At 43.7% G+C, this 17,447-nt stretch overlaps 1 long non-coding RNA gene across 6 annotated transcripts in view; it reads left to right on the plus strand.

The window, feature by feature from the left end:
- The window catches only part of LOC133103924 (uncharacterized), a 109,053-nt gene that overhangs the window by 46,235 nt on the left and 45,371 nt on the right, over nucleotides 1-17,447 (plus strand). For 3 of the 6 annotated variants that reach the window (XR_009703423.1, XR_009703421.1, XR_009703424.1), the window contains 2 exons: nucleotides 12,065-12,179; nucleotides 12,470-12,614. The exons of the other annotated variants lie outside the window; for them this stretch is intronic. This is a non-coding gene — a long non-coding RNA (uncharacterized LOC133103924). The remainder of the gene's footprint in view (nucleotides 1-12,064; nucleotides 12,180-12,469; nucleotides 12,615-17,447) is intronic. 6 annotated transcript variants of the gene reach the window in all.

Here is a 17,447-nt window from a genome sequence, read left to right on the forward strand (position 1 = left end):
CCTGGACCAGCAGCGCCAGCATCCCCTGGGAACGAGTTAGAAATGCACACTCTCAGGTGCCACTTCAGATCTACTCAATCTGAAAACTCTCAGGTGAAACCCAGCCAGCTGTGTTTTAACGAGCCCCCCAGGGGATTCTGATGCACATTCAAGTTTGAAACATCCTGCCCTAATCTAGCACCTTTTATTTATAAGTCCTGAAAGGAGAGCCAGACTTAGGACCTCCCCTATGGCTGCCCTCACCGCCCCCCACCCTCGCCTTGCCACCCACCTTGCCCCACCCTCGCCTCCCCCGGGCCTCTTGCAGAGCAGAGCGGTGACACGTGCTATAATTCTTGAAATGAAGACAGTGCAGCAAAATGGCATCCTCAGGAGATAATATTAATTCCTCCCTCATTTTTTCATTCTCTGGACTGTCACTGGTGTTGGACAGTAGACTGAATCACAAGCTTTTCTTGGGGAGCTACAAAGTACAGTTTGGATCAACAGTCCCGCAGGTGGGTTTTATTACCCCCCCCCCCCCCCCCCCCCCGCCTCAGTTTTAGAGATGCGCAAACTGAGATTCCAAGAGGGCTGATGAGTGGCGGGACCAGGACCCAAGCCTGGTTCTCTCTGCCTCCACTTTCCACATTCTTTTGGCACTGTTATTACTCCCACATCTGCACGTTCCAGAGGGTTGGCCTTTTGCAGACAGAACTCACCAATTTCAATCTCTTTGCACCTAAGGAAGAATCACATCAGGCATCCAGCCCATTCGGGGAACACTTGCTTGTTACACATTTCTGAATGTGTTAGACAGGGGTGTATGTTTGCTTATGGCTGTGACTGTGACTTCAGTACATCCTCAAAGACTGAATGCATGGGTTAATTAATTAATGGGCAGCTGTGTAGCTTGCTTGAACATTTCATCTAACTTTGCATAACTAGAAACTTCTCGGATTCTCACACTGAGAAAACACTTTCAGCAGAGAAGCTGGCACCCAGCTGCAACTGTTTCGTGGCTAGGCAAACAAACAGACCTGATCTTTGTGGGCTATGAACGACATAGTGTAAGTGGTGTAAGTTAGAGCAGCGGGTCTCAAACTTGAACGTGTGTCCGAATCACTGGTAGGGCTTGTTAAGACACAGATTGCTGGGACACCTCCACCCCTCCATCCCTGCCAGAGTTTCTGATATAATAGGTCTGGGACTGGGCCAAAATTGCTCATTTCTAAGCAATTTCCCAGGTGCTGCTGCTGGTTGGTCTGGTAACCACACTTGTAGAGCTACTGGGTTGCAGTAATGCTAACTGGTATAAGAAACAAACTCCCACATATCAGAGGCTTAACCCTGTAAAAGTATACTTTCCTTTCATTAACAGGGAAATGGTTGAATACGTTGTGCTTTTGTGTATGATACAGCAACTGGAAAGAATCAGATATACATGGAATGATCTGGAGTGTAATCTGTGGTCTGTTGCCTGGGAAAAGCAATTTGGCAAGTAATTGATATAATAAATTTGTAAAACAAAACAAAAATGGACAATAAAATAAAACAACCCATTTCCCCAAACCTCGAGCCCTATATATGTTTTATAAATATAGTAAAAAAGTACATAAGACGATACGAGGCTATTAAGACAGGGGTGCTTCTGAAGGTTAAGGGAGATTATTAGCTTTCTGATAGCATTTCTATATTACTTAAGAGGATGTGATTTTAGGAATAATGAAATGCCATGAAATAATGAAAACTACTCAGCTCATAAAGGGATGGACTTCCTCCTGCTTCGTTTTTCAGCATGTGTAACCCCCTATGGGGGTGTGGGTCCGAGTTTCTCCTGTCTACAGGGCACATGCTGTTGGAACTCATGATTGTTTTGGTGAATGAATGATCACATTAGTGACCATAAGCAAGGCTGAGACTCTTGCTTCTTGGGATCTGCACCCATGGAGAAAACCATCCGGGAGGCTCCAGATGGGGATGCATTGAGTGGCAGCTACTGCAGTGTGTCTTCCAGGATGTCCTGGCTGTAGATGAGTGAGAATTGCATCAGTACAACCTTCCTTCTTGGTTCAAGTCTCCGGGGGATCCCAGAAGTTCATTCCTGAAACTGATGGTGGAGGGTAGGGGATTCAACCCTGATGGGCTGGGAAGTATTTTTTCAGAGGAGGGAAGACTCATTAGACACCAAACTCAGAGTCCTTGGGCCTGAAGGATCAGATCCAAATAAAGCCAGGGCAGGATTCAAGGGTCTATGCTCACACGCTGCAGTCTCTTCCTCTTTGGTGAGTGGCTAAGCTGGTCCTAACAAGGGGAATTAGAGACCTGGCTCCCTGGGGTTAGGGGTGAGGTTGCTGTCTTCATACTGGCAGGGCTGCCTTCAAGGGTCACTTAATTATAGCTCTGGGCTGATCCTGGTGGCTCCTGGGCATGGGGACCTAGGACCATGTGTTGAGGTCTCTGTCACATTTCCTGGCTGCTGGAGGTCCAAGAGAATGCATTACATTCTGCAGCCATGCCTGGGGTCTGGCCCCTTATGCATTTGGGAAGGGCAAACCAGCTTGAGGGCCATTTGCAATTATCTAGTGGGGAAGCAGGAGGTCAGTTCCATGATCCATCCCACAAGGTCCACAGGAAGCCCTTTTGTGGGAATGCAACAACCTATACAGTTGTTGTAACCATCTCTCACCGCCCACATTTGCAAATGGGAAAACAGGCTCAGAAGATCTCAGAGCAAGCAATTGTCAGAGTTAGACCTGATCCCAGGCTCTGTGCTGATATTTTCTGTACTGGAATTTTCATACTTTCTTCCTTAACGGCTCTGAATGTCACCTCAGGGTTCATCTATAAAGTCAGTTTGTATTCATCAGTTTCCAGCCAGGAAGTGAGAATTGCACTAGGTCTTTCAAACAGAGGGAATTTAATAAAGGGAATTGGTCACACAGGTGACTGAAGAAGCTGAGAGACACTCCAGATTTAAGTAAGAGCAGGAAGCTGTTACCACCCTCAGGGCTGGAGGAGCAATGGGAGAAGGTGTTGCTATTAGATCTCAAGAGCAAGGCCATCAGCAGAAGCTAAAACCCTGGAGGTTTATGCCCAGTGGGAGGGGGTGCCATGGAGAACATGTAATCTCGGCCAGAGATGCTGCAGGGAGCAGAGAGAAAGGGAGAGACATACTTGGTTTCTCTCCTCCAATCTTCCTCTAGTGCTTCTCATTGGTTGAAACTATGGGAAGCCAGAGGACAGGGGACACTGGGGAGGGTAGTTCCCAGAGCAGAGCAGGGGAAGGGTACAAAATACATCTGAGACCAGATGAGCAGTTGACCAGCTCAGGGGTGAGGGTTGTTGGGAGTACTAAAGAAGATCATGTGGGACAGAGCATGACATTGGGTGGGGCACACTGTGTGTGACCAGCCTGGCTGATTACTGGCTACCACTCTCATTCTACTGCCAGGAAATGGAGGTTAAAGACTGTGTTTAGTTCCTTGGCTGTTGAGCCTTCTTAGGGTATAAGAAATCTGTTTGAAAGAGACACAGAAGGAAGGCAGTCAGTTCCACAGCCAGCAAGGAACTTGCCATAGACCTGACCTGCTGACTTCTTCCCAAACTCTGCTCCAATCATGCAGGCTCTTCCTTTATTCTCCATGCTGCTGCCTCTGAGTGAGTGTCCTGGGGATGGCTGGGAAGTTCTGGCTGCCCTGTATTCTTCCAGTTAGTGATGGGACCCTGGCTGGCAAATGTGGAGGAGAAGTCACAGAGGGCATGAGATCTGGGTCTAAGACTCAGATATTCCCGAAATCCTTTGAGACTTTCAGGCTTGGGACTGGGGGCATGTGCTATTTATTCTCCTCTGCTTACATCTAACCATCCTAACATTCATCCTGATGGCAGAACTGTCCCTGGTAAATTTTTGGTCAAACCAATTAGGGTCAATCTATGACCTCCCTCCCTCCATCCTTCATTCTTTTCCTCTCTTCTTCCTTTCTTTTCTCTCTTCCTTTTTGCCTCCCAATAATCTTTGATCATTTATTATATGCCAGGTATTCTGCTATGTAAACAATGAAAATACAATGGTGAGTAGGGTAGCTTAAAAAAAGTATATATATATTTGAAATTTAAAAACCCATTTCTAAATAAGTCATGGCTCAAATGAGAAACCATAAAGTATGTAATATAATTAAGATTTATAAATGAACAGTAATAAAAATTCTACATATCAAAACTTGTAGAATGTATCTAAAGCAATATTTGGAGTGATATTTCTAGCCTTGAATGTTTAGCATGAACTTAAGAAGATAGGGAAAGAATAATAGATCAAACCCAAAAAAGGTTTAGTAACAGAGGAAGGAAATAACAAAATGAGTGCAAAGGTTAATAATATAGGAAACATTAGGGGGATCAACCTGTTCCAAGCTGACTCTCTGAAAAAGCAAGAAATGAAAAAGAGAGCCTGACTACCTATACAGCAGACAGACAACACCCGTAACAAGACAATATGTGAATAATTTTATACTGAGATATTGGAAATCATTTTGAAAGAGTTTGGTAAAATTAATTTACCAAATCCGACTTAAGAAAAACCCAAGTAGACCTATATTCAGGATCTTCTTATTCTAGATAAAATTTATAATTTCTATTTTATGAATAAGAAAATTGAGGCTCAGAGTGGTAAAGAAAGTTGCCTGAGTCTATGCCTTAGAAGCCGTGGAGACAGACCCGGATGTGGATGCCTTGGGATTTTCCCTCTGGTGGGGGGACTTAATCCAGGGCGGCCTCTGTTGAGAAACTCCCCAGGGACGCCTGTTATAGGGGTTGCTCAATTACCAGACACTTTAAACGCACCTCTAGGAGAGGCATTTGGCACCTGAATTTCCCCTGGACTTTCTTTCATCATCTTCAATTAGTGGACGCCCACAGCTGCCCTGCCCACCTCCGAATCCTCCTCTACTGCCCATGTGAAAGGAGCAGGGCTGTACAGCCCAAGCCTCAGCCTGGGGCCCTCTGACTCAGCAACCTCCCAGGCCCAAGAACGCCCAGTGCCCGACTCGGTGCCTGCAGCTGCAGCCCGGGCCTTGGAGCCAGGTTGCCTCTCATAGCAAGCAGGTGGCAGTCTGCCTTGGAGTGTGGGTGGGTGACAGACTCCCACGGTCGGAGGCCTGCAGGAAACCTGCATCTCGTGGATGGGACGTGGGCCTTGAAATGGAAATTGTGGTGTTGGGAGGTGAAGACCCATTGGTTGGCCTTCACCTTGATAACCCTTGTGAAGTGGTGTCTATCATCTCTGTTTTGCCTGCTTTCACCTCTTCTATTGAGACTATCACCTGTCCTTCCCTCCTTGGAGTTGTGGTGGAGTTGCCAGGGACAGAATCCGACCAACCCTGGCCACATGGGCCAAGCCAGCCCGAGCTCTTCCCTCAGTTTTGATGTACAGATCATCTCTCTTCCCTCTGGGTTTGCTAAGTAGGAATGACGTAAGCCTGGAGTTTTGGGGGTCCTAGTGATTTGTTCCCAGGGTCATATGTTTCTATAAAATTTGCAAAAGTAAGATATTTTAACTGAAGTACGTTAAGGCTACTGTCTTTTCTCTCTGACTTCTGTACTATCCCTCCATCTCTTACTGTAAGAGTGGCTCTGGGGACCTGGCTAAGAGTGAGTTGGGGATACACTTAGCTTGGGTTTATAGCTATGTGACTTGCAGTCTCTTCTATGTATAGTTGAGTAATGGCCAGTCATTCTGGTGTGGAAATCTCCTCCAGGGAAACTTGAACCACCTACTGTGCCGATTCACATGTGACATGTGATGTGTTGTGACATGAAGGTTTGGGACCAGAGGCTGTGTCATGACATGAACATGTCCTGTGGCATCCAAAGTATGGAGGAGAAACTGAGTTTGAAATATACAGAGCCAGAAGCTAATCCATAGAAAATTCTCACAAGTCTCAGAACTCAAATGTGAAAAAACTTGATAAAGACCTTGCCAAGTTTTGGAACAACCCTGAAAACAGAGAGGATGTTAACAGTTATGAAGCAGAGAGACATTTTCTAAATTATCAATAATAAAAAACTGTTTTTAAAGATTTTTTTTTTGATGTGGACCATTTTTAAAGTCTTTATTGAATTTGTTACAATATTGCTTCTGTTTTATGTGTTGGTTTTTTGGCCGAGAGGCATGTGGGATCTTAGCTCCCCAACCAGGGATCGAACCTGCATCCCCTGCATTAGAAGGCGAACGCTTAACCCCTGGACCTCCAGAGAAGTCCCCTCAATAATAAAAAAAAATTTTGATCAACCATTGATATTAAAAAATTGTTGTGATATTAGTGACATGTGCAGAGACAAAGAGAATGAAGCCAAAGTACATAGGGAAAAAGTATTATAGATGTACGTCAGGTGGTTAATTAATGCACAATATGGCCGTTTTTCTGGTTGTGGCAATGTTTGTGATATTTGTCAGCTTTTTAAAAGTTGTAATTAGTTGTGATTTCTTTTCTAAATGAATTTTGTGCCTAAATTTTAATTAATTTGTTTATTGAAAAAATCATATTTATTGAGATATAACTTAACCACAATGAAATGCACACACCTAAGGGCAGAGTTTGTCAGTTTTGACAAATGTACGTACCCTTATAACCACTGCCTCCCCAATCGGGCTATAGAACATTTCTGTCACCCCCTAAACTTTTCCCTCCTCCTCATTATGTCAACTTCCCTGCCATGTTCCTGCCCCAGGTAGCCATTAATCTTCTTTTTATCACGCTAGATTTTGATTGTTCTAGAACTTCCTATAAATGGACTCATGTACCCTTTGGTATCTGCCTCTTACTGGGGGGAGATGGCCCAGCATTGCATGTCATTTTCTGTTATTCACAATTTTGTATTTTTTTTCTTAAATAAGACGTCGCAATTTGGATACACCAGATCCAACCCTGCTGCTGTACCCACCCTCTGGGTATGGGAGAAGGCCCCTCCAGGACAATAAAAATCCCATGTACACGCCTGAGTCCATGCCTTGAACACTCTGTTCCCTCTGCCTGGAATGCCCTTCCCTCCTGATTCACTTGGAGGATTCTGGCTGCTCTGTCATTTTCCAGGTCAAATGCCTCCTTCCTTCTGGAGTCTTTCAGAACTTTCTCTGCCTTAGGAAGCATTTGGCTTATATTTCTCATGAATGCTCATCGTATTGTCTTATATTGGAATTGATTTATTTTTGTCCAACTCTCCCTCTAGAGTCTGAGGTTTCTGATAGAGATTTTGATGTGGGAGCTGTGTTGACCAACATGTGACACCCACTCCTCTCTGGCCTGGGCTCATCCTAAGTCAGCAGGTTGCCTTATTCAGAGCAACAAATGTGGAATGAAAATGGGGGGGGGAAAGGAAAGTGAAACTCATCTTCATCTCTTCAAAACAAACAATTCCCTCTTCTGCTGTAGCCATTTCTCTTTGGTTTCACACCAAATTTATCCGGGACGGGGCACTCACCGTCCACCCAATGGGACTGGAGTGAACCTGTCATGTGAGGAACCTCAAAGGAGGCTCTGAGCTAGAGCCCTGCTCCAGAATGGTGTCCCCCCAAAAGATACGTCCAAGCCGTAATCCCCAGAACTTGTGACTATGACCATATTTGGAAATAGGGTCTTTTCAGATATAATTAAGGTAGGGGTTTTGAGGTGAGAACATCCTGGATTCGGATGAACCCTCAATCCAATGACAGATGTCCTCATAAGAGACAGCAAAGGAGAAGACATGGAGAGACCCAGGAAAGAAGGCCATGTGAAGACAGAGGCAGAGATTGTGATGCTGCCACCAGCTAAGAAACCAGGAGCTGGGAGAGCCAAGGACAGATTCTCTGCTGGAGCCTCTGGAGGGAGCACGGTCCTGCGAGCATCTTGATTTCAGACTTCTGGCCTCCAAAACTGTGAGAGAAGAAATTTCTGTTGTTTTTAAGCCACCAAGTTTGTGGTAAGTTCTGTGGCAGCCCTAGGAAACTAATATAGATTTGCCAGACTTAAAGGATTACATATATGAAAGTGACATAAGCCAACTGAGATGTGATAGAAAAACTCTATGGAACTGTAGTCTCAGGTTTGTCATGAAGAATCAAAACTCCAAAGAGCTTTTCGAGCATTTCAAACTATCCAGACAGCAGGGTGCAAGGACCCTATTCTTTTATAAATAATTTTTTTGGGGAAATAATTTAAATAATTATTGAAATAGTGGAAACAATCTGAATTAAATAAGAGGAAACCATTTTCACCCATCAAATTGACAAATATTAAGGAATGTAGTACCTAGTTCTTACAGGATGTGGAAAAAAAATGAAATTTTAATACTCTTGGTAGGAGTCTAAACCTCCTGAATTTGTCAACAGATAGGAAACATCTTAAAAGGTACATATTCTTTGCCCAATTAATTCCAAGTCTCAGAATTTATGCTAAGGAAATATCAGAGAGGTAAATAATATAAAGACTTATATTCAAGGTTATTCATTATGGCACTGTATGAATAGTGGGAAATTAGAAACAGTATGTCTTGAAAGTGGATTGGTTAATATATACTGGTACAAAAATAGAAAAATGCAGCCCTTAAAATTGAGATTATAGGACTTCCCTGGTGGCGCAGTGGTTAAGAATCTGCCTGCCAATGCAGGGGACATGAGTTCGAGCCCTGGTCCGGGAAGATCCCACATGCCGCGGAGCAACTAAGCCTGTGTGCCACAACTACTGAGCCTGTGCTCTAGAGCCCGCGAGCCACAGCTACTGAGCCTGCGAGCCACAACTACTGTAGCCAACACGCCTAGAGCCCATGCTCCAAAACAAGAGAAGCCACTGCAATGAGAAGCCTGCGCACCACAGCGAAGAGTCGTCCCCACTCGCCGCAACTAGAGAAAGCCTGCGCGTAACAAAGACCCAACCCAGCCAAAAATGAATAATAAATAAATAAATTTATTAAAAAAATTTGAGATTATAGACACCTAATAACTTGAGTAAATGCTCATGATAAAATATTAAGCAGAAAAAGTACAATACAAGCCATTATTCAGTATGATCCTAATTTACTTAAAACTATGCATAGAAAAAAGACTGAAAGTGAAACATTATTAGTAGTTATTTCTGAGTGCTGAGATTAAAGCTGTTTGCTTGTTTTGTTTTGGTCCATATCTATTTTCGAGAAAACTCTTAAAGAAAACCCAACCAGATAGTTTTTTGTTAATCAGGAGAAACAGTGAATAGACCTTTATGATATATCTATCACCTCACACCTGTTAGAATGACTGTTATCAAAAAGATTAGCGATCACAAGTGTTAGTGAGGATGTGGAGAAAAGGGGACACTTGTGCACTGTTGGTGGGCATGTAAATTGGTGCAGCCACTATGGAAATCAGTGTGGAGCTTCCTCAAGAAATTAAAAATTAAAAAAATTTTGAACTACCATATGCTCCAGAAATTCTACCTCTGGGTATTTATCTGAAGAAAACGAAAACACTAACTTGTAAAGATATCTGCACCCCCATGTTCATTGCAGCATTATTTACAATAGCAAAAACATGGAAACAACCTAAGTGTCCATCAGTAAATAGACGAATGGGTAAAAAAGTTGTGGTATATGTATACAGTGGAATACTATTCAGCCACAAAAAAGAATAAAATCCTGCCATTCACAACAACATGGATGAACCTCTAGCACATTATGCTAAGTGAAATAAGTCAGACAGAGAAAGACAAATACCATGTGATCTCACGTACATGGAGCAACAAATAAATAAATAAATAAACGAATAAATAAATAACTAGGGGTGGGAGTGGGGCGGGAGAAATGGGTGACCTGTTTTTGCTTTTTATTTTTCATTCAAATACATTGAATAAGTAAAAAAGGAATTTTAAGTTGTTCTAAAGTTTTTGATTTTGTTATTTTGATTTTGTTATTAGGGGTTAAGTTTCTCTCTAGATAAAACTGCATGTGCTCAGTATTCCGAAAAGGTCTTAGAACTGGAAAAAATGCATACATACGTGTGTGCATGTATGTGTGTGTGTGTGTATATGTATGAAACATTTGCATGTGGATTTTGCGGGTAAGGAACTGAATCCTAGTCTCAGCCGGTACAGCTGTCATTTGACTCAACAGGAAAGACAAAAGTCTCATGCGAAACACAGCAAACGTGCCTGTGTGTCTCTTTGGTCCCTGGCTGAGCAGTGCAGATGCTGGAAGAACAGAGCAGCCCCTCTGCCCTCCTTGCAGGCAGATGGAGTTGGTACTGGCCCAGGCTCAGAATGTTGCCTGGTCCCTACAGCCCTGCCTTCACAGCACGCCTGGATCCAAGTCTTCTCTTTGCTAATCATTCAAAGGAAACTCTACCTCCACATGGCCGCTGTAGGAGGGGCAGGGCCAGCAGGTGGAACTGGAAGACAAGCAAGAACTCATCTTTATTTCTTCCCTGGAGTCTGGCCTGAGGCCCCCAGGGCCCCTGTTGTTCCTCTGTAGGCTTTGGGGCACCCTTTCCCTAGGAGCACTTGAGTTATGCTTGAAGTGACCAGATATCCCAGTTTGCCCGGGAACAGTCTCAGTGCAATCATGAATAGTGTCTCCTTTGACTCTCAAAAGTACCTTGGTTTGGATAACAAATTACATTATCCTTGGAGTTTTAGTGCAAAGTGTGATCTATCATATCTGATTCATAATAGGAAGAAAAATAATTGTTGCTACCATTTATTGAGTGCACACCATGTGCTGGTTGCCTTACACATAGATTTAATTAATTCTTACAACTGTCTAGTGACTAGACTCTAGCTGATGTCTCAACGGTCACCTCAAGTCAACTCATCCCCAACTAACCCCAACCTGTGCTCTCACCCTCCCAACCTGCTGCTCTGTGTGGGGGTTCACTCCCAGTACATGGAACCATGAGGTTCCTGGTGGCCCAGGCTGGTAATCTGACATCATCCTTGGCCACTCCTCTTCCTTCCTCTCACCTCTAATCAGGCCCCAGGTCCCACTGATTCTACCTCTGTAATATCACCCTATACTCTAGCCACACAGACCTTTCCATTTTGAGAGCTCTCCACGGTGTCTTCAAGCACAGGACTTGACACTTGCCATTCCCTTGCTTACTTCTGCAAAATTAATGCCTACATTTTATGGATTTCAGCATAAAATTTTCAATTTTATGGATTTTTATGGAATTATGCATACATTTTATGGATTTTATCCATTTTATGGATATGGATTTTATGGAATTTTATGGATTTCTCTTAACTCGATCTGTAATTCTGGTAGGGTTACCTATTAAACAGGCTGAAACACCCTTTACAATTTCTTTGGGTGGCTATTTGGATGATGTCTGTGGACCCCACTAAATTGTGAGCTTGTTAAAGTAGGAACCTTGTCTGTCTTGCTCTCTGTAGAATCTCTGGGGCATAGAGACTATCTGGCAAATGGAAGGTTCTCAGTAAGTGTTTACTGAAAGCATAATGCTTAAGGGCATCCACTTTTCTCCATTCCTCTGTCCCTGCTCACCTGGCTATCTGCCTCTAGCTGGCCCCTAGCTCACACATGACGTCTCCAATCCATTCTGTACCCAGAGGGAGCTCATAAATGAGCCTGTGTCCCTCCTCTACCTAGACTCATCAATGACTCCCCATTGTTCCTGGGATAAGGCCCAAATTCCTAAACAGAAGCTTTTTGTTCTGGCTCAAGCTGCCCTCCTAACTTTTTATGGATGGGTCAGCTGTGTCTCATCTCTGGGTTTTTGCAAAGGAATTCACACTTCCGTCCTATTTATACCGGCTAACTCCTCATCTTTCAGATCTCAGTTGAAATATCCTGTCCCCTAGGGGCTTCCCTCAGTGCTCAGTTGGGGTCAGACACCTCCTTGGTGTTCTCACAGCCTTCTCCAACCACAGGGCGATCATAGGTTACTGTCTCTTTAACTGTCATTTTCCCCCCACCAGAGTCCTCAGGTCTGGTGTACTCATGTTGTGTTCAAGTGTGTTGTATTCAAGTTTCCAACACTCTTCATCACATGGGAGGAACTCAAAGAATATTTGTGAAATGAATGAATTATCCCTTTTTTTTTGGCTGTGCTGTGCAGCATTCAGGATCTTAGTTCCCTGACCAGGGATCGAACCTGTGCCCCCCGCAGTGGAAGCGTGGAGTCCTAACCACAGGACCACTGGGGCATTCCGTGAATTATCCCTTTTTGAAAGGTAAGAAATCTCAGGTAAAGAGGGGGGGGGGTGCATCTTTGATGAATACCATACAGCTAGCAAGTGAAACTTGAACACAAGTTTCGAGCCCAGGACAGTGTCATGCTGTTATGGGCTGAACTGTGTCCCCTGCACCCACCCCACCCCCCCCAAATTTGTATGTTGCAACACTAACCCCTAGCACCTCTGAATGTAACAGTATTTGGAGATAGGATCTTTAAAGAGGTAATTAAATTGAAATGAGGTCATTAGGGGAGGCCCTAATTCAATATGACTGGTGTCTTTATAAGAAGAGGAGATTACGACACAGACACACAGAGGGAAGACCACGTGAGGATACAGGAAGAAGACAACCATCTACAAGCCAAGGAGAGAGGCTTCAGAAGGAACCAACCCTGCCAACACCTTGATCTTGGACAACTAGCCTCCAAAACAGTGAGAAAATAAGTTTCTGTTGTTTAATTAACCCCATCTGTATACTTCATTATGGCAGCCCTAGCAAACTAATATACATGCCTAAGAGCTTTCCCTTCTGTGCCACATTTGAATTGTCTAGAGCAGAACTGTCAAACAGAGATACACTGTGACTCACATATGTAATTTTAAATTTTCTAGTAGCAACATTAAAAAAGTTAAAAAAGAGGTAAAATTAATTTTAGTAATATATTTTATTTAACCTAATATCTAAATCTAATATCTAATCTAAAATCTGATCATTTTAACATGCAATCCATATGAAACATTATTAGTAAAATACATTACATTCCTTTTTTTCATAGAAGTCTTTGGAGTTTGGTGTGTATATTACGTTTATAGCACATATTAATTTGGATGTGTTACATTTCAAGTACTTAATAGCCACATGTGGCTACCATATTAGACATCACAGTGGTAGATAATCCCTTCCTTTCTGTACATCACTCTTTAAAAAAAAAAGGTGTTTTTTCCTGATAATACATGATCATTGTAAACAATTCAAAAAAATTCAGCAAGTCTGCTTGGGAATATCATTCCTGGAAATTTTGTCTTTGCCTCGACTTTAGCAATTCTAATAGCTGGTTTAGTTGTTCTTCGCAGGACTAAGCTATTTGGGCATTTTGGCCATTAGTTTCCCCCCTGGCATTAGACGGTAAGCATCAGGTTCAGAATGTTTCTGTGCCTCCAGAGAAAGCTTCTCTGCCCCTCACCCCCTCAACCACATGCCTTTGCTAACTCACTTGGAAATCCAGAGACCACAATACATTGCTATATGGCTTCATCCCCCAATCCTTGACCACAGGCTGCATCTCATATGTCTCTTGGATGACTGTCTCTGCCAAGTTTGAACCTAATGCCTCTCTGACCCAGTGCAGGTCTGTTCATCCCAGCCTGTTCCCCACCACTGGTTCCCAACTTGTACAGGTGAACGTTTCTGTGACCTTGAAGGGCTACTCTGGGCGGGGGACCCACCATGCTACCTACGCTGTCCCCTCAGCAAGGCCCCTTGAAGTTGACTTGCTGCACTTTCCATTGTGCTGGGAGCAGAGAACTCATCTCATGGAGGGAACTCAGCAGCTGCAAAAAGCAGAGACTCAGGGCATCAGGTGGTTATCCTCAGACCTCTCAGCTACCCCAGCACTTTCCCTAAGGGTGTCTATGAACGTGCTGTGGCTCTGTGGTTGAGAGTGTGGTCTCGGGCATCAGACAGACCTGCTTTCTAATCCTGCTCTGCCAGTTGCTGACTGTACGATTGTGGATGCTACTTTCACTCTCTGGGCTTCATCTGTAAAATAAGAGCAATAGCGATAGCATGTACTTCTTCCCGCTTTGTAATATGGTTCTGATATAGCTTACAACTATATAGCTCTATATACCATAGGGTGCATAGCATATTACCCAGTACATGGAAAGCTCTCAGCCAATGATGGGAAAGAACCAAGCACGCCAGTCCAGCTCGGTACCAGAAGACTGTTCCACTGATGCTTGGGTTCTTAAGTTGCCAATGACAGGAAACCCAATTATAGGAGCTTAAGCTGTCAAGATTGGCTGATTGATAACGAGGGCCCAAGGCTGTTTTACAGAATGCAGCCTGGCCTCAGGGAGGGGCTGCCAGCATATATGGAGCATTCTGGGACCTGGGAGCCCTCTCATTCTGTCTCTCACTTCTGCTTCAGTGTCTGTACCTCTTCCCTTTTTCTTTCTGCAGGCCAGCATTTTCTGCTTCTCTGGCCACACACTGGCTGATCTCCAGCTCCTCAAGATCTCTTCCTTTCCAGTGACCAGCCTAGCGTGTGCTGCAATTCCCAGTCCTGGGAGACAGATGGGGTTGGCCTGCTTTGAGTCAGGTGTTGACTTCTGTTTCAATCAGCTGTGACCAAGAGGGAAAGGCAGATCGTTCAAGCATGCTTTTTTTAAAAAAAATGTTGTATTTAGTTGGAAGAAATAGATGGACACGACTTGGTGAACAAACTGATCATATCCTGGTGGACAAGGTGCATGAAGATGCAGACTTAGTAAAGAGCAAAAAACTGTAGTTTTGACTCTGGTGACCACAAGAGAGGGAGAAAAACTCAAGTGGGGCTTAGGAAAGTTTACTCCAGGTCAAGAATTGAGACCTTGTGGAGAGCGGCTCAACCGTGGATTTATAAGGGAACCACTGAGCCTGTGTCTTCGGTACTGTTCATAACTGTCGTTCATTCACTCCAACTTTTCGAGTGCACTGGGGGTATAGTAGTGAGCTCACCCTCATAGACCTTACACCAGTTTCTTCTGTTGATGTGGTTGTACAAGAGGAAATAAACCAAGCATTTGTAGGGCCCCACTGTTGTCTCACATTTCCTACTTGAAAGCACCATTTCAGGAAAAAAAAAACTGGACCTAAAGAAGGTGGAGGTCATTTTCTTGGTGATTCTGGAAAACTAGCTATAGTCCCAATCAATTGTGGCACACTTTTGCTTTATCTCCTTACTCCTTTTGGTATCCACCAAAAAGTCACATTCACCCAGAAGAGACAGGAAAGGAGGTAAGGGAGCGTGATATTGTGATTTATAATAAGAAATATATATTTGGTTTTCATCCCAGGTTCTGGCACAGAGCTCCTAAGACCCTTGGAATTCTTAAGTGATAAGAGTGATAAAAATGTCTTGATATTCATAACAAGCTCATTTCAACCACGCCTGAGTTCATGTTAATGAAGTGACTTTTGGAAAGCACCTAAAGATAGGGGTTGGTTGCCAGGGGAACCAACTGTATGATTAGAGGGTTGGAACTTTCACTCCCACCCCTCTGACCTCTGCGGAGGGGAGAGGAGCTGGAGATTGAATTATTTGCCAATGACCAATGATTTAATCAGTCATGCCTATGTAATAAAGCCTCCATAAAACCCCAAAAGAATGGGGTTCAGAGAGCTTCCTGCTTGGTTAACGTGTCAAAGTGCTGGGAGAATGACTTGCTGGGAAGAGGGCATGGAAGCTCTGTGCCCCTTTCCCCATTCCTTGCGTTATGCATCTCTTTTATCTGGCCATTCCTGAGTTATAGCCTTTTATAAAAAACCAGTAATCTAGTAAGTGAAATGTTCCTCTGAGTTCTGTGAGCTGCTTTAGCAAATTAATGGAACCCAAGGAGGGGGGCATGGAAACCTCTGATCTGTAGTTGGTTGGTCAGAAGCACAGGTGACAACCGGAACTTGGAATTGACATCTGAAGTGTGTGTGTGTGTGTGGGCAGTCTTGTAAGACAGAGCCTTTAACCTGTGGGATCTGACACTACCTCCAGGCAAACAGTGTCGGAATTGAGTTGAATTATAGGACACCCAGCTGGTGTTGGAGAATTTCTTGGTAGTGTGGAAAAACACACACACCGGAGGGAGTCAACAGTATTTGAATACCTATCTTTGCTGGGTCTAATTAATTCAATCTGGATTCTGGGGCCAAGAATGGACTAAATCAAGTAGTCTCTCCTCTTAAGGAATTCCATTTGTCAGAGCTAAACATTCCAATAGCAGACAGAATTCTTAAGGGTTTCGATAGCTATGACTGAAAAAGGTCCTTTGGGCAAGTTGGTGTTTACTTTCTTTGAACAGTGTATCTGCACCATCAGAGCAGATGTGACTCCAATAAGTGGCTGCAGATGACCTCTGTTTTGGGAGCTCAACTGAACCAGTCAATTCATTCATTCAAAGAACCCAATCCATATTAATTGAGCATCTTCTAAGTATAAGGCTTTGTTCTGTATGCTGAGGATACCATGGTGATCAAGGCAGGCAAAGCCCTGTCCTCATGGAGCTTACATTCTAGATGAGGAGCTCACATTTTTGTGGATTTGATGCATAACTAGAAACTTGGAACAAAACTTGGGACATAGAAGTCATTAATTCAATGGATATGTGCTTAATTCATTGAATGAATGAATGAATGGACTTACTGACTGAATGGGAATTCTGAAACATTGTTAACTATCAAGGATCCTCAGGATTGAGCCTTCTTAGGGTACAGTCCTTTTTGATTTTTGAAATCACCCTTGTTAAACCACTGTGTCAGTAGGTAAGTACACAGATACTTGCATATTATTTGTAGCGGTTATGGGAAAATGTTTCTCCTCATAGACACCTCATACCCAAGGCTTAATTTGATGATAGTTGGGGCACATGAACGAGAGAAAATTGAGTGAGTTCAGATGGCCCGGTGTTTCCAGATATCATAAAAACTTTGGAGAAACCAAGAGTGCAGCTGAGTTAAGGACCACTTTGGAGCCATGAGGCCATAGTTGTCCACCCTTTCTGATTCTTGAAGGGAAGCCCTCATTTCTGATGTGGTTGAGGGGCATGCTCATCTGGTTTCTATTTGAATTGTGGACACATTGACCATATTCTCCCAAAGAAAAATCAAGGCAGGTGGATATACTTAGGCAATTACTGGAGTAGAATGTCAGCAGAAAGAAGGGAAACATAAACTATGCCAGTCACTTCCTCAGCACCAGCAGCACTGTGTCTGTAGAGCAAAGCATTGCAGGTTCTCAAAGAAATCAGCTGGATAACTTCCAGCTCAGAATGGTACCTGGCTAGCTATAGCTGCCCCTGGCCCGGCCTCTCTTGCTCTCCAATTAACCTCTCTAAGGAAGACATAGAAACAGCACAGCCCCACCATCATAAAAGTGGAGACACTCTTTCCCTATCCCCCTCTTTGCACTGGCTCAGAGACACAACATCTGTAGCAATTAAAACATTGCACGAATACCTCTCAAGTCTGTGAGTATTGCTTAAGGAAGCCAAGTCTTGCCACCCTCCCTAAAT

Source organism: Eubalaena glacialis, chromosome 13 (assembly GCF_028564815.1).
Source record: "Eubalaena glacialis isolate mEubGla1 chromosome 13, mEubGla1.1.hap2.+ XY, whole genome shotgun sequence".
NCBI classification, from domain to species: Eukaryota; Metazoa; Chordata; class Mammalia; order Artiodactyla; family Balaenidae; genus Eubalaena; species Eubalaena glacialis.